Source organism: Lagenorhynchus albirostris, chromosome 17 (assembly GCF_949774975.1).
Source record: "Lagenorhynchus albirostris chromosome 17, mLagAlb1.1, whole genome shotgun sequence".
Taxonomy (NCBI): domain Eukaryota; kingdom Metazoa; phylum Chordata; class Mammalia; order Artiodactyla; family Delphinidae; genus Lagenorhynchus; species Lagenorhynchus albirostris.
Window position 1 is genome coordinate 79,829,173 of NC_083111.1, and position 17,495 is coordinate 79,846,667.

The window sequence follows — 17,495 nt, forward strand, 5'->3', positions numbered from 1 at the left end:
GGTGCTCCCCCGACGGCTCACCTGTGACTGGCCAGGTCGGGCAGGGGTGCACTTCGGTGTTCTCCACACGGCCCTCCATGGGGGCACCCTTGTAACCATCGTGGTCTGATGGAGGGGAAGCAAGGCCAGAGGTCACGCAGCTGGGAAGGGGCGGAGTTGGGGGTTGAACCCAGGCAGCAGCGCGGGGCCTGCAGAGCACTGAAACTGCCCTGCTGAGCGGGTCTGCTTCCTCTGAGGAAATTTCAGGAACCCATCCGCCAGGCACGGTGGAGAGCTCCCCACATCCTGGAAGCCCCGCACCCGGGGCGGGGAGTGCTGGTTCCAGGCCTCTCCCAGGTCGAGGGCCCTGTCCACAGGTAGCCTTCTGCCCAAGCCCTGGAGGCCCAGGCCGGCCGCCAAGAGCTGCCCCAGCCTGGCCTGGGCTGTGGCTCCCTTGGCAGCGCCAGCCTGGCCCACTCAGGTCACGGGCTGCCGCATCCCCTGCAGGGCCTTCCTGGGGACCTGCTTTCTATTTTAGCCTTTCCTGGCCTCTGCAAGGCACCATGGGACCGGAATAGCTCTGTCTGTCTCTGTCTGCTCAGCAGGACTTGGCGGGTGGCTCCGGACGCCTGGGCTCTATTTGCTGACCCTGGAGTGAGAGCGGGACCGGCAAGGGGGCAGTGGCCACGCAGGGACACTGTCGCAGCAGCCGCTGTTCTCTACACAGCCCTGTCTACCTTCCCTCCCAGAAGACGGTGAGCTCCCCGTCACTGTAAGTGGCCAAAATAGAGCCCGGATGGGCACATTCCAGAGCTGCTGAGTGGGTATCAGCATTGGGCGGCCAGGAAGACTGATGACCTCTGAGGAGTGGGACGCAGAGACCCCAGACTCTAAACATCACTGATTCTGGGATTCTGCGATTCCAAACTGCTAAGATGTTGTCACTTCTAAGAGTCTGGGGTTAAAGCTTCCGGGACAGGCTCTCCCCAGGCTCCAACCCCCCCCCCCCCCCGCCGGAGACAGAGATGCCACCCTGAGGCCTCTCCCCACCGTCTCTGGGGGAGGCTGAGTTCCTTGCCATAACCACACCTTTGCCCCCACTGTTCTCGCCACTTCTCTCCAGATCCAAATCCACCCTAGCTTTGAGGCCACCTCTTCCACGAGGCCTGCCTTGCTTGACTTCTCTAAGCCCTGGATTCTGAGGGCAGTTTGGGCCCTGGTCACTTGTCTGGATCTCCCAGGCCAACTCTGTCTCTAACTGGATGTTTAGGTCCCCCCAGACAGGGCCAGAATTTTACTTGTTTCTCTCTCTCTGATGCTCAGTGTATGTGAGGGTGTACGGTAGGAGCTCAATGAATGCAAACGCCGTCTCATATTTTTTTGGCCGCGCTGCACAGCTTGCGGGATCTCAGTTCCCCGACCAGGCGTTGAACCCGGGCCACGGCCGTGAAAGCGTGAGTCCTCGCCGCTAGGCCGCTAGGGAATGCCCAAACCCATCACTAAAAAAAATTCTTTATTTGTTCTGGCTGCGCCAGGTCTTCATGGTGGCACGCGGGATCTTTTAGTTGCGGCATGCGAACTCTTAGTTGAGGCATGCATGTGGGATCTAGTTCCCCGACCAGGGAGCGAACCGGGCCCCTGCATTGGGAGCGTGGAGTCTTACCCCCTGGACCACCAGGGAAGTCCTTGCCCAGTCATTTTTAAAGTGGGCAGGCAGCCTGGCATGGCCCCGTCGCAGGCACTTGGACCCCTTTCCTGCCTTTCCAGGCTTCCCCAGCGTGCTTCCTACCCCTCTTACAAACAGGTCGCTCTTCCTGGTGGCCGACCTCCTCCGCTCCCTCTCCTCCGGGGGCCAGGCAGCCACCTCTTGTTGGTGAAGGGGACGGGGTGGGTGGCATGAACCATCAGTACTACCCCTCCCTCTTATAGGCAAGGAAACAGACTCAGAGAGGGCAGGGGCCCGAGGCCACCCAGCTAACAGGCAGTGGAGCGAGGATTTGAAACAGGCACTTGGGGATGTGATCCCCACGTTTCTCCAGCTGATGGGGCGTGGTGGGTGGCGGGAGCCTGGGTTGGCCCCTGCCTCCCGAGGGTGCCCTGGACACGTCCCAGCCTGTCTCCTCCCTGACCTTGGTCTGTCCATCTGGGCAGCAGGGGCAAAGCCCAGATCAGGGTGCTGGGAGGATGTCCGGGTCCCTGTCCATGGAGCCCCACCCCCTGCCCACTGCCCTGAGGAGCGGGCAGCTGGTGGGAACGGGAGGAAGGCTGCTGTTTCTTTTGGCTAGGACAGTGGCTTTCTGGAAAGCTGGTGCCAGTTCTCTGGGTTGGTGGGTAGGGAGGGCACTGGGGTGGGGCACCAGGGAGTGGGCAGGCACCGGCCAATGGACAGCCACACAGAGGTGCAGGCTGCATAGTCCCCAGAGTCCCCACTCAAAGTCCTGAAGACCAAACTGCTCTGAGATGGGAAAGCAGCAGGTGAGGTACAGATGAAGGGGCTCAAACCCCCTCGGCCGTAACCAGCCAGAGGGTATTGGGATCTTGTGGGTTCCGCTCAGAACGATCGGTGTTTGGTGGAAGGGGCAGCCCCGGACCCCACTGGGGCGACGTGTAATAGACAGTGTATACGTTTAGTGTCTTTCTCAAGTTGGAACCAGAAACGCATGCAGCCCCGGAAGGTTCACAGGGGCAGCTGTGTGTCTGACAGCCTCCTCCATTTTACAGAGAGCTGACCCCGGGTGGGTGGGGTCTACGCTGGGGGCTGGGACGTCTGCTCCCTGCCAGGCCAGAATCCCTGGCTTTGCTGATGGGGTGTGGTGTGAGGTCGTCTCCCACTAAGGAAGCACCTTCCCCCCAGATCGGACTGTGCTGTCCTGTGCTGTCTTCTCAGAGGCCTCCAGGGGAGCTTGGCCCCCAGCCCCACCGGGTCTTGCCCTCTGTCAGTGCTGGGCTGGCCTCAGGGCACTTGCCCAGGAGAAGCGCCTGTGACCCTCCCAGGGACCTGGTCATGTCCTCAGGAGCTTTATTTGGTGGGAGGGGACAGTGCCAGACTCAGAGTCCAAGGCCCGGGCTCGGGTCCAGCTGCGGGAGCCAAGGCTGGGGCTTCACGGCTCGAGCCTCAGCGTGCTCACCTGCAGTAAGGACCAGTGAGCCCTCCGCCTCCTAGCTTGTGGGCCGAGGGGCGGGGCTCAGCGTGGGATCAGGGTCAGGGCTCAGCGTGGGACCAGGGGCGGGGCTCAGCGTGGGACCAGGGGCGGGGCTCAGCGTGGGACCAGGGGCGGGGCTCAGCGTGGGACCAGGGCTCATCTGCTGGCTGGGGTCAGTAGTAGGGCACCCAGCCTGGGTACATGCCATCCCACCATCTGACCCTGGCATCTCTTAAGAAAGGTCTTCACGCATTACAAATGACCCTGTGGCCTCCGTGCCCTGCCCTGTCCCTGCCCCAGGGAGGTCTCTCTTTTGATGGGGAATCGGGGCGCTTGCTGGGTCCTATGGGAGGCCCTTCCCAAGCCTTCCTCTTTCTCCCGATGGAGCTGGTGGTGTCTGGGATCCGCCTGGGAGGGCCTGCTGGCTACTTCCTGCTTACAAGTCATGTCAGGAGGACAGAGGCCAGGCCTAGAAGGTGTTTAGATGGGTGGGAGGGGTTGGGCGTGGGTTAAATTTGGGGTAGGAGTGAGGGAGCCGGGGCGGGGGCCAAGGCCTGTTTTCAGGCTGTCAGGATGGCTGCCCACGGTCAAGGGTGTTTTCTGGTGGCTGAGAATCTGGTTCCCATCTCCAGCTGGGTGACCTTGGGCAAGTCAGTGGAGGGAATGAGAGTGGGGCTGAATGTTTGGGCCCCAGCCTGCTTTCCCTCCAACGCGGGGGACTCTGGGCTCGGGCCCCTCCCTCACCTGCTCTCAGGCCTTGAGCCCAGTGTCCATCCTGGGCACTTGTCCCAGGCCCTGCACCTCAGGCTCTCCTCTGTGGGGAGGTGGGAGAGCACTGGGTCTGGCAGGGACACTGGTCATCAGAGCCACAGACACAGATGGACATGATGGTGATGGTGATGATGGCAACGGCATTAAGATGACCGTTAAGGTGGTGACCGAGCGGCAGCAGCTGGAGTTTGTTGGGCACGGGTTGGAGCCGGGGTGTGGTCCGGCCCCTCTCTGCAGAGGGGGAGGCGGCCCCCGCGGTCACACTGAGAGTTGGAGGGTCAGAGCCAGGACAGGCTGGGGGAGCTGCTGGGGAGGGGCCTCTGCCCCGACGCTCTGGACCCCGTTCTGGGGCTCATTTCTCTCCCCAAGAGGTTGGAGAGACTGGGATGTGTCCTCAGCTGAGGTGATGGGGACATTTTGTGATGACACGTTTAGGCTGTCATCCTAGCCCTGCTGCCTCCTACCTGAGTCACTGAGCCTGCCCGTGCCTCAGTTTCCCCATCTGCACGAGGAGGACAGCAGCGTTTGGCACTAGAGTGAGAGCAGCAGATGAGATAACAGATGTGCTCTGGGGTCCATCTCATGGTCGTGCGGGGTTGAGTGTGTGGGCTGGGAGTCACCTGGGGGTTTGGATCCGATACAGAGGCCCAGGCCAGGCCCTGGGGAGGCTGGCCTCAGTGGTCTGGGTGGGAGCCTGGGCATCAGCATTTGAAAAGGCTCCCCCAGTGATTCTGGTGTGCAGCCAGGGGTGACTATCACTGGGCCAAGCTTGGCTCCTGCCAGCACACTGAGATGTTGGTCAGAGTGGACACTGGGCTGCCGGCCCTCTCGGCTCCCAGTTTCCAGCCTAGACCCTGCCTGATGGTTACTACCTGAGGTTAGTCTCAGGTAGGTATGATCTCTTTCTGCCCATCCATCCACCCGCCCACCCCCCCTCCATCCCTGCATCCGTCCATCCATTCAAGAACAGACTGTGTCTGAGGCCTTGTGGATAATTATTTTTCCCTTTTTATAAATCAAATCCTGTTATAAATCAAGGCCCCGCCGCCGGCTGGCCTGCTCCTCGTCTCCGGTCTGCGAGCAGGTTTGTTTAAGGCCGGCTGACACTTCTTCTCCCGGGCCCCCCTGTGTTTACGCTGGGGCTGTCAGCGGAAACTCCAGGTGCAGGAGGGAGGCCGCAAGCTTATTCTGGTCGGAGACAGGGCGGGGGCCGCAGGGGGCTTCAGGGCACCCTCCACACAGTGACCTAGCTCTGTCACCATCCCCATTTCACAGGTGAGTCCTCAGAGACTCACCCAGCAGGCCCGAGTCACACCTGAGTCCTGGCCCCAGGCTACCAGGTCCCTACTCTCTCAGAAGTAGAGCCCAGGAAGGCTTTCGGAGGAGGTGACATCTGAATTGGTTGTCTGGGAAAACTGAGGAGGGGCACACTGGTAGGCGGTGGAGGGGAAGGCATCAGTAGCAGAGACAGGAGGCTGGGCTGTGGCCGTCCAAGGGAGGCGTGGCCAGAAAGCAGGCAGTGTGGGAAGGGTGGGAAGCTCTGGGCCAGCTGCCTGGGTGTGAATCCTGCCTCCACCAGTTACTTACCTGCTCTGTGGCCTTGGGCACATTACCTAACCTCTCTGTGCCTCAGTTTCTTCACCTCTAGAGGGAAGGGAATAGTTGTATGGACTTTGCAGAGTCATTGTAGGGAAGCAATAATCTAGGAACACGGGTGGGAGCCACGCGGTCCCACCCACGCTCATGAGCTTGGGCTCTGCCCTGCAGGCGATGGGGAGCCGTGGCAGGTGGCTGGGCAGTGCCAGAGCTGCATGGATTCTCGAGGCTCTGGCCAGGCTTCCAGGCAGTGCGTGGATCTGAGCTCCCAGGGCTTTTCTGCGCGGCTGGGCTGGGGGTTTTACAGTGCAACCCTCTGACCAATCACAGATCATCTGCCCTCCCTCCTAGCCAGGGATTGGTTCTGGGGTGGGCAAGTCTAGGCTGATTTAGGCCAGTGAAAGGTGACCAGAAGCGGCCTCGTGGGTTCTGTGCTTTCTTCTGTCCCTGGATAAACAGGCAGCCTTTTTGTGACCGTGAACGGAGCCCACCCGAGAATGAAGGTGGGGAAGAATCTCAGAGCAGCACAGCCAGAGCCTGACGGATCTGTGTCTAGAGCCCCCATTCCCTTTGTGGTTCGTGTTATGTGAGATAACTTTCCTTCCTGGGGAAAGCCATGTAGTCCTGGTTTCCATTACTTGTTGCTCAAAGTGCCCATTTCCACAGGGCCCGGAGCATCTTCCTAGAGCTTAAATCCAACCTTGTAATTCCCTGCTTAAAATGGCTTGGGGCTCCCGTCCCTTTACAGTGACAGCCTGTGCTTCCTGGAGGCCCCAAAGGCCCCACGCCCCACGGGCTCTGGCCTCCCACTGTGGCCTCTGGGCTCCACCCATGACTGTCCTTGACCACACTGGGCACCCATCTGCCTCAGGGCCTTTGCTATGGTTGTTCCCTCAGGTTCCCCGCACTGTCTCACTCCTATAGCCTCATTGAGGGCCCTGCTCAGATGTCACCTGTCCAGAGTGGGTGAGAGGTCAGTATAGCAACACACAGCCCTGACTCCCAGGGGCCCAGACAGTGAAGATATGTTTCTCACTCACACCACGTGTCCACTGCAGGTCAGGGGAGGGGGGGTGGGGCTCCTGCTCCCTGGTGGCCTGGGGACCCTAGTGACAGAGACTCCACCATCACACGAAGCCTCTGCGGTCCCAACATGAGGTTTCAGGATCCACCGCCATTGGAGGGGGGAAGCTTCAGTCGTAGGCTCTTAGATGCATTGGCCTAGAAGTGCCCCTGTAGCTTTGCTCCTGTTCCCAAGGGCTGACGTCGGTGGCATGGCCACGCCTCACATCAGGGGGTGGGACAGTGACCCCCCGAGCGTGGGAGGGAGGAGACGCACAGCCGTGACCTCTGCCTCGGGGCTCTCAGGCCACTTGGTCTCTCCAAGAGACCCTGTCACTCTGTGTTTATTCAGGAAAAATTTACATAACATAAAATTAACCATGTTAAAGTGTACAATTCAGTTCAGTGGTATTTGGTACACTCACAGTGTCGTGCAACCATCACCTTTATCTAGTTCCAGAACGTTTCCACCACCAAAAGGTTTACACATGGAAGGCCTGTACCTGTTAAACAGTCACTCCCCTTCCTCTGCCCAGCCCCTGGCAACCGCTCCTGTACTGTCTGTCTCTGTGGCTTTGAGTGTTTTGGAGACCGTAGGTAAAAGGACTCGCAGAGCACGTAGTCCTTCGTATCCGACTTCTCTCACTGAGCGTGATGGTTTCAAGGTTCATGCCCATTGTAGCCTGTGTCAGGTCTCACTCCTTCCTATGGCTGGAGAATACTCCACTGCAGGGTGGACCGAGCTGTGCTCATCCTGTGACCAGATGATGAACATCTGGGCGGCTTCCACCTTTGGCTTCCTGAGCAGACTCGCAGCACAGTCTCGAGCAGGTTTGGTCTGAGTCCCTGCGCTCGGTCTTTGGGGCACGTACCTGGGCGTCACTCCAGAGTTCCTTCATCACACTGATTCTTCTCTGTGGTCACTTCCTGTCTGAGACCTTGGGATGGTCACAATCCCCACCTCCCCAGGGCGTGTCCGAGCCGAGACGCGTTTTGCTTTTTGCGTGCGGGGACCGCCCTCGCTCGTGCCCACCGAGCTGCCTGGCATTCTCCTGTCGCTGTCTCCTCCTGGCACAGGCCTGGCACGCAGCAGGTGTTCTACTGAAGCTCGTTGAATCACGAATAAATTCAGAACGATAACTTGGGCTTCCTGGGGAGTTTTGTTTGCAAAAAGAAATCCGCTGCTAAAGAAGTGATGAGCCCCACACTGTACTGGTCTGTTTCCTCTGCCATCGCCGCCCAGACGCCCCCAGCACCCGGGCTGGGGGTGGGGTCCATCTACTGGCGGGCAGCCCCGCCTCCTGGGCCAAGAGCCAAGTGAGGGCGCCCACTGCCAAACGCCGTGTTTGGGCACAGGCGAGGTGGGGCTGGGTGGCGCCTGGTCCCTCCTGTGCCTCATAAATTGCTCTGAAGAAAATTCCCCAAAAGGAGTTTCAGATGCTGCTGTGCCCGGGACAGCAGGCTGGTCTCCCCCCAACTGGGGGCGTCTCCTCCCCCATCTGCTGCTGGAGGAGCCTCCAGTGGGTCACCTCAGTGCCTCGCCAAGCGTGGGGTCCACTTTTGACTGTTCTTGTCTAAGTCCTAGACGAACGTGTGAGTCTCCCCAGCCCAGCATCCTGTTATGAACCCATTCTGTTCCTCACTGCCTTGGGCCATTGCCCTAGCTCTCTCCCCTATCTCTCACAGGGTGCCCCCCCCCAGTTTGTCTTCAACACCCAAGTGTGTCTTCAGCAGGTGGGTGGCTGAGAGCATCGGCAGTGGGGGTCTGGGTTGCCTTGCCTCCTCCACTGCTGCACGCACTCCTGCTGTTCTCTGAGGCTTGGTTTTCTCCTCTGTTAAATGGGGAGAAGCAGATGCAGCAGGAAACGTGCTTGGCCAGGGCCTGGCACATGAAGAGTACTCGCTAGATGCCAGCTGCAGCCCTAACCATGCCTAGTGAGCCCGGCCGAGCCCAGGAAGGACGTCCTGCTCCGCAGAGCAAAGCCCAGGCATGTCGCGTGGCATCTGAGACCCTCTGCCGTCTGGGCGCACCTGACCGTGTGCCCCAGTCCTGGTGCTGCCAGCTGCCTTCGTGCTGCCAACCTGCCACGTGCTTCTGCACCTCTGCGCCTTTGCGTGTGCCATTCCTCTGCCTGTGCTGCCCCGCCCACCCCGGGGGCCTGCAGCATCCTCCTAGTGTCACCCAGACCGTGAACGTCTGTCTGCTGCCCCTGGAGGGCAGGGCCTATGGCATCACCCGCAGAACCTGCAGATGGTGGGGCGGGGGTGCAGACTGGGGCCCCAGCCGAGGGCGGCCACTCCTTCAGCCCAGGGACCCGTAGCCAGTACCCTGGTAAGTGATGGTACCGGGTGCAAACTCTTTTTCTTTTTTAAATTAATTAGTTAATTAATTTTTGGCTGCGTTGGGTCTTCATTGCTGCGTGTGGGCTTTCTCTAGTTGCGTCGAGCGGGGGCTACTCTTCATTGCGATGCGTGGGCTTCTCATTGCGGTGGCTTCTCTTGTTGTGGAGCACGGGGTCTAGGTGCGCGGGCTCGGCAGTTGTGGCACACGGGCTTAGCTGCTCCGCAGAATGTGGGGTCTTCCTGGACCAGGGCTCAAACCCGTGTCCCGTGCTTTGGCAGGCGGATTCTTAACCACTGTGCCACCAGGGAAAGTCCCTTTTTAAAAATTTTTTTTATTGGAGTATCGTTGCTTTACAATGTTGTTAGTTTCAGGTGTACAGCAAAGTACATCAGTTACATATACATAAACCACCCTTTTCTAGATTCTTTTTGCATAGAGTCCATTACAGAGTATTGAGTAGAGTTCCCTGGGCTATACGGTAGGTTCTTATTAGTTATCTATTTTATATATAGTAGTGTGTATATGTCAATCCCAATCTCCTAATTTATCCCTCCCCCCTTTCCCTCCTGGTAACTATAAATCTGTTTTCTACATCTGTGACTCTGCTTGTGTTTTGTAAATAAGTTCATTTGTACGCTTTTTTTAAGATTCCACATTTAAGAGATATCGTATGATATTTGTCTTTCTGTGGGGTGCAAACCCTTGAGGCATGGGCAGCTCCAATGTGCTCTGCAGTTTGCACCCTCTAGCTCAGAGCATTGTAGAGGTTCAGCACGTGGTCTATATTCGGACACTCCTGTGATAGGGAGCTCACTACATTATTAGGTCATATTTTCAGCACTGGCAGCTTCCTGGGAACGAGGGCTCAGTCTCCCCACAAAGTCTCCCGTGCGGCGGTCAGCAGCCCGAGATGGTGTGTGTGATGAGTCGTGGGGTCTCTCTCCCACCACCTCCTGGGGCTCTCCAGCAGGGAGCTCAGGCTACAGAGTTGTGCTGCCCCCTGGTGGCTGCGGTTCACAGGGGCCGAAGCTCTCCTGTCCACAGGGCTCCTGTCCTTGAGTGCCCGCCACTAAGGAGGCAGGGGACAAGGCAGCAAGTGGATCACAGACCCCTGGAGAAGACAGACACATACATAAATGTGGAGGACGTGGCATCTTCAGGCTCGGGGAGGCCTGACGGTAGCCTCCCACCGTCCCTGGATCCATGTGGGCCTTGTCCTGCGGATGGGAGGGTTAGGGACGCTCAGACCCATTAGGTTTGCTTGGCCTGGACCCGCTATCTCCTGGGAAGTGTCACTGTTGGGGGCCCCATGACCTTGGCATGGGGTCACCTGTTCCGAGGCTGCCCTCTGTCCCCTATAGGCTCCCCAAGAGGGGACTCACTATGCAGGGTCAGAACATGCCAGACTTGGGGAGACCTGGCTGGACAGCCCCCACTGCCCTGGGGCCACCACACAGCTCTTACCCAATCCTGGATGCCTGGATGGCCAGCCAGCTGCCCCTGCAGTCTGCTGGGTCTACTGGGGTCTCCTTGGACCCTCTCTGTACCATCCCACCCTCCCCAGCAGTCAGCCCTGCTGTTCCGCAGACCGTCAGCAGCTCCCACCTTTGAGCCCCGTGCTGAGGGCAGGGGACTGGGGGGGACCTACACTGGGGGTGAGCTTGCTGAGACACGGCTGGTGGTCCTGCTGCAGGACCCTCACCTGTCACTCCCGTCTTGCTGGTGTCCTGCTGTCCCTCCTTCCCCTGGGCCTTTGAATCCCCCATCCCGATTGGGACAAACCCTAACCCCGCTCCCACTGCAGGGCCCAGTGGCGGTGTTTCCTTCCCCAGGAAGCCTCCTGGCCTAGTCCCAGGAGAGACTGCCCTCCGGCCTTCCGCAAGTACCGTACCCCCGTCTCCTGGGTGCAAACTTCGGTGAGGGGTGCAATGACCCTTTCGGTGCCCGCCGAGGCCCCCTGACCGTGGACTGCACCCGGGAGGGCTCCCAGCTTTATCTGCTCTGGGCCTCGGTTGCTGAGGGGGGCAATGCACTGAAACAAGCTCTCCTCGTGGTGTCGGGGTGAAAGGACAGACCCTCTTCTGGGGCTTTGTGGGGTAGGGGTTCTGACACTCAGAGGCCTCGTGCAGGACCACAGTCTCGGTGGGTGGAAGTACCAGGGTGGCTGCAGGTGGTTCCGTGAGAACCTGAGCCTCCTGCTGCCCCTTTTGGGCAACCCCGGCCCTGGAGCACCAAGACCCTGCTCCTGGGGCACAGTTTTGGCCCCTGTCCCCAGTGCCTATACTGAGGAGACCGAGCAGGAGGGACCCCGTCCTCCATGGGCCCAGGAGGTGGGGACAGACTCAGATATACTGGGGATCCCAGAGGGCTGAGATAAGAGACCTACGCCAGGGCTGTGCAGAAGCGCAGTGGGGCTGCCAGCGGGCTCTGGCGGCGGTGGCACGCCCTGCTCTTCCCGTCGCAGTCCCTTCCTTTCTCCCTTCCCCGGGGGGTCCCTGGAGGGGTTACGGGCCATCCCCTGGATGTGTGGCTCACCCCCCTGCGCCTCATTCTGAACTGAGTGTTGGGGCTCCAACTCCCACACTTCCCTGTTGCCATCTCCCTGGCAACCCAGGTCACTGGGGCTGGGTGGAGGGCCAGGCAGGACCGGCTACGTAATTCCTGGGCCCAGCGTGAAGCCAAACTGTGGGCCGCCTGTTTCATAAGCGCTGCCCGATGGGGACCCTAGAGCATCGCGCCCGTGGCTGACCTCAGGCCTGTGACCGCCCAGGTCTCACTCCCGAGCCGCTGGCCCTTCTCACAGTCACCACGAGGGGGCGCTCGCGAAGCGTGCCCGATGCCTGTTCCAGGCTGGCGCCTGGAGGTGTCCACCTCAAGCCTTCTGGTCCTAACCATCCCGGGAGGTGTCGGGAATGCAGGCTGCGTCGGTGTCCAGGCCTCCTCACTGGTGGGTCCTCTGGCTGCTAGTTCTCTGTTGCAGCATCCCGGGTGGACGGCACCGCTTGTGCAAAGGCCAGGAGGTGGGCTTGATCTGACGCCCTGGGGGCTCCTGGGATGGAGCTGGAGGTCGCCAAGAGCAGCACTGGGTGTAGATGGACCCAGGGGTCAGCAGGGCTGGGTGGGGGACACAGCCGGCCATGGCCGTCCTCAGGGAGGCCTTGGCGCACACTGGAGCACTCTTCCTGAGCTGCTTGCCTAATGGCTGCCTGGCCTTCAGGCCCTACGCATGTGCTGATGCCTGGAACGCACCCTCTCAATTCCCAGGCCCAGCAGCCTCCCCACGTGCTCCTGACCACTGTAACTGGGGAGCTGCCTGGGTGGGCTCTCCCACGCCAGTCTGCAGCATCCCCAGGACAGCCTGGCACAGCACTCAACACGTGGTTGTCAGCGCCAGCAATCGGTGAAAGGGCTGGAACTTCCAGGCTTAGCTGGGGACCCTCCGCTCCACTGGTTCTCCAGCTCCAATGGCCCCCAGGGCTCCCACACCCACCCCATTGGCAGTCTCAGAAGTCTGGGCTTAAGAACTGCCCCTCCGGACTTCCCTGGCGGTGCAGTGATTAAGAATCTGCCTGCCGATGCAGAGGACACGGGTTCAAGCCCTGGTCCGGAAAGATCCCACATGCCACAGAGCAACTAAGCCCGTGTGCCACAACTACTGAAGGCTGAGAGAAGCCAATGCAATGAGAAGCCTGCTCACCGCAACGAAGAGTAGCCCCTGCTCGCCGCAACTAGAGAAAGCCTGCGCGCAGCGATGAAGACCCAATGCAGCCAAATATATAAATAAAATAAGTAAGTAAGTAAATAAATAAAAAGAACCGCCCCTCCTCCATGCTGGCACTGGGAGGGAGGACCCCCGCCTCCCCTGCGGGGACCAGAGCTCATTCTGTTGCTGCCTTTGCCTCCTGAACAGATTGCAGGCCCATGAACGGGCCCTGTCCTTCCCACACTGACTGCACGGCTGGCCTGTGATGGATGGACAATGGTGGGGAGGGGCATGAGCGACCCCTGAGGCTGGGTTACAAATGCATGGCAGCTTCTCTCTGCGGTCGCTGACTTGGGGGACGCCAGTCGCTGTCTGGTGAGGACGTCCCCCCGGGAGACCTGCTCTCAAGAGGAGGGATGGGCCTCAGCCAACAGCCTGCACAACTGACCAGCTGGGGCGGTGAGCCAGCTTGGAGCGGATCCTCCCGCCCCAGGTGGGCCTTCAGATGATGCAGCCAGGCCACCACTGCAGCTGCTACGAGAGCCTGAGCCAGAACTGCCCAGCTAAGCGTCGGAACTCCTGCCCCACAGGTGCCCGGAGAGGACAGATGGTCATTGCTGTTTCAAGGTACTAAGTTTGAGGTGACTGTTTCGCAGCATAGCGAGCGCACATAAAATCATCATTTAAGCAACTTGACTGTGTTATTGGAAATTTGGGAATGAGAGTGATGAACCCCCAAGGCCTTGTTCTCCAAGTCCAGTTTCCTCTTCATATTTGGAACACAGTTGTGTGTTCGGCTCCCCGATAGCAGAGCCTGAGATCGGGACTTGGGTGCAGGGGGTTTACTCAGGTGATCCCAGGTGAGGGTGGGAAAGCCAACACACGGGGGCATTGTGGAGATCTCTCGATGCTTCCAGGGCCTCTGGAGGTGTTCCAGACACCCTCTGTCTGCAGGAGGGAGGCTGGGTGGGTACACAGGTGAGGGCTGTCCTGGTTCACACATTCGGGGCCCGGTGCACCCTGGGGGTGGGGCACTGTCGGGGGGAGGAGGGTCCCACCGGGCTCAGGACGGACCTTTGCTTCTGCAGCTGAGATGGGTGTGACGTGGCCACCAGGAGTCAGTCCCCGAGGTTCCTCTTCTCGTCCTATACCTCGCACCCAGCTTTTGCGTTTACCTGACTTAACGTTCAACCAGAAGCTCTTTGGGAATTCACTGGTGGTCCAGTGGTTGGGACTCTGAACTTCCACTGCAGGGGGCATGGGTTTGACCCCTGGTCAGGGAACTAAGATCCCACATGCCGCGCGACACAGCCAAAAAAAACCCCAAAAGACAACCAGAAGTTCTTTTTCCCTTTGCTCACGTATGATGCTGGGACCTGAGGATGATTCTGGAAGGAAAGTCCTAAGAACGTCTACTGGGCACCTGTTCAGCGACAGGTGGAACAAAGCCGGTGTCAAGTCTCATCCCCCAAGGCTGGAGCTGTCACCCTGACCCCGTTATGGATGACGAGACTGAGGCAGGGAGAGGTGAAGGCGTGCAGCTGCCCGCTGGCCGCGGCCGGCTCTGGCCCCCACCTGTGGTCCTGCCTCCGCTGGCCCAGGCCGCTTTCTGGAAATCCACTTAGCACTGACCTCGCCTTTGTCCTCCTTGGAGCTAATCTGCTAATCCTGTCACACCGGCGGGCGCTCCCCAGTCCGGTCCTCCTAACCCACCTCCCCCTGCAGGCCCTCTTCCCCAGCTGGGGGCCTCCTCTCAGCCATGCTGGGGGGTGGTGGGCAGGTCCAGTGACTGGGGGTAGATGGGGTGGGGCCCTCAACCCCAGGGAGGATCTGGGCATCTGGAATTCAGGTCGGGATCCTGACTGTCCTTCCCTCACTCAGCCATCAGCTCTGTGGCCCCGTTTCCCGGGTAAAGGAGATAAGTTCTGAGCCAACCCTTCCTGCTATGAGATCACCACTCAGCTCACCCCTTCTTGCCCCGCCCATTCCACTCACAGCAGGGGTGCCAGCTCTGGCCTCCCCAGACCTCGGTTCGAATCCCAGCTCTGCCTTAACTGAGCCTCAGCTTCCTTATCTGCAAAATGGGGGTGGTGGCCCCTCCTCTGCAGGGCACAGTGCAGACTTGGTGGGACAGTGGGTGTAAGTGTCTGGTACGAGGCTGGAGTTCAGTGAATGTTTAGGGAGTGGAACTCTTGGACCCTCCTCCTCGGGTCCCCATACTGATGCCAAGAATGTGGAGGTGAAAGGGACCGCAGCCCATGAGGAAGGCCACATCCATGGGGGAAACCTCTCCAAGATTTGGGGCAGGCGAGGAGGAAGAGTATGAAAATTAGGGAGGCAGGTGCTGTTCTTCGAGGTCAAGCTCAACATTGAAAAAATAAAGATCGGTAATTAAAATGGACCCGGGACTTCCCTGGTGGTACGGTGGTTAAGAATCCACCTGCCAATGCAGGGAACACTGGTTCGAGCCCTGGTCCAGGAAGACTGCACATGCTGCAGAGCAACTAAGCCTGTGAGCCACAACTACCGAGCCTGCGCTCTAGAGCCCACGAGCCACAACTATTGAAGCCCGCGCACCTACAGCCCATGCTGCGCAACAAGAGAAGCCACTGCAAAGAGAAGCCCGCGCACCACAACTAGAGAAAGCCTGCACGCAGTAACAAAGACCCAACATGGCGAAAAATAAATACATGTATATATATAAAAAAAAAGTTGAAAAAAAAAAGGACCTGGAAATGGGCTGCCTCAGTGGGTGCCCAGCTCCCATTTCAGTGGAGGCGTCCTAGGCCCTCAAAGCTGGAATGCATGCCAGATGTTGCCTCTTCCAACAGCACAGCCTTCCCACTCTCCCCTGCTTGAAGGCACGGAGGACAGGGAAGCCCAGCTTCGTGGTTCAGCGAGGGAGGCCTGGACCAGCTCTACTCCCGACTTGAAGTGTGATCTTTGGAAGTTGCTTAATCTCTCTGTGTCTTCATCTACAAGATAGAGAGAACAATTGTCCTTACCTCATGGGGCTGTGCAGGCATTAAATGAGCTGGCGAACTGAGATTTGAACCCAGATCGGCAAGGCTCTGCCCTCTGAGCCCCTGATGCCTCTTAGGGAGGAATCGGGGGTCTCTGGGGGCCATCTAACCCCCCCCATCCATGACTGAGTGTACTTTTGGTGTGCCAGATGTAGGTCTGTGCGCCGGAGACACAGATGGGGACACGGGTGAGGTCCTCACCCAGACCACGATCAGTGTTATGTGTCACTGCCTGTGACTTTCTGGCAGAACTTGGTGCACAGCTCTGGGGCTGAGTGAGGGGATGGTTAGCGGAGATTGAGTTCTCAGAGGAGACAACAACTGAGAGGGACCACACGTGAAGGACGGCACCACAGGGATAGTCTGGGGCAAGACTTTCTAGGCAGAAGGAACAGTAAGCACAAAGGCCCTTAGGTGGGATGGACCCTGACTATTGGAGGAACTGCACGCAGGTGCATGAGACAGTGGCAGTGAGGTGGCAGGTGGAGGGCACCTGGAGGAGTGAGCCTGGGCCTGCTCAGGTGGCCTGGGGACAGTGAGGTGGGGCCCTGCAGGATTCCGCACAGAGGAGGATGGGCTCACTCTTGCCTTCCAGGGGTCCAGGTGGGTGGGTGGTCGGAGGGCATCCTCTCCGAGAAATGGAGGCAGGTCCAGAGTCTGGAAGGAGAGGCTGGGCACTTGGCTGGGCTGGGGGTCCACGGACTGGTGTGGGGGACAGGGTAGGGTGAGTGAGGCGCCCGGGACACCCTGGCCAGGCTCCATGCGCCCTCTGTCCTGGGTTTCCTCCATATGTCACCACTGGCCGAGCCATGAGCTCCCTAGGATGGGCTGATCCATAAGGGGCCCTCCTCACCAGTCCCCAAGGGGGCACCTTAAGATCTCCCAGGGCCCCAGCATCCGCTCCCCGAAAGCCACCTTCCGCCCCATGTATCATGGGCGGCCTGGGGGCCTCGAGGCCCGGTCTGACCCCAAGCACCGGGACAGGTGTCTGCTTTCCGTAACCCATCCTCACGGCAACGCGCCGTGCGCGTGGGGCTCAGCCCCAGTCGACACAAGATGAAGTCCAGGACTCCAAAAGTTTCCTGAAATCCCTGGACCCCGGACACCATCCCTCAGCCTCGGCGCACCCTGCCCTCTTCACCCGCATTCGGGGTCAAGCCGCCCCCCAACCGCCCCGGCTTCCCGCAGCAGCCGCCTTGCGAGGGATACTGGACCACAGTCAGAGCCCACGGACACGCCCCTTCCCACCTGGGCGGGGCTCCGGTGCGCGCGCGCGCGCCCGCGTCTCTCCGGTGTGGAGAGCGCTCCCATTGGGCCGCGCCGTCCACGTGATGCGGCGGGCCCTGCCCGCGCGCCCGGAGCGGGGCCGCGCACGCGCCCCGGGCCCGCGTGCACGCGCATGCGCCCCGAGCCCTCCGCCTGTGGAGCCGGCGTCCGGACCGCCAGGTCAGTTTCCTCGTGCCCGCTCGGGCGGGGGCGCGCGCGTGGTGCGGGCGCGTGGCGGGGCGCGCGCGGGCCGAGGGCGGGCCGACTACCCAAGTCCAGGGACCCTGCTCCCGGCGGCCGCTGCGGCGCGAGCGCGGGCCTGGAGGCTGCCACGTGCAACTCTCAGCCCGGGGGGCCGGCTCGGGACTCCGCCCACCGCTTCCCCCTGCGGCGACGGGACACCCGGGCTGGGAGGCGTGACCCCCTCCCCCCGCCCCCGAATACCTCTTCCCCAAGGGCCGGTAGGGTGTCGGGTGCTGCCTCCCATCCCCTGGCTCAGTTTCCTCCTCCGCACAGTTTGGGGGGAGTTGGTCCCTAGCGCTCCTGCCCGCCACAACCCCACCGGATTCCCTGCGTCGTGATGGCGGGGGGTGCCGGCGAACGTCAAC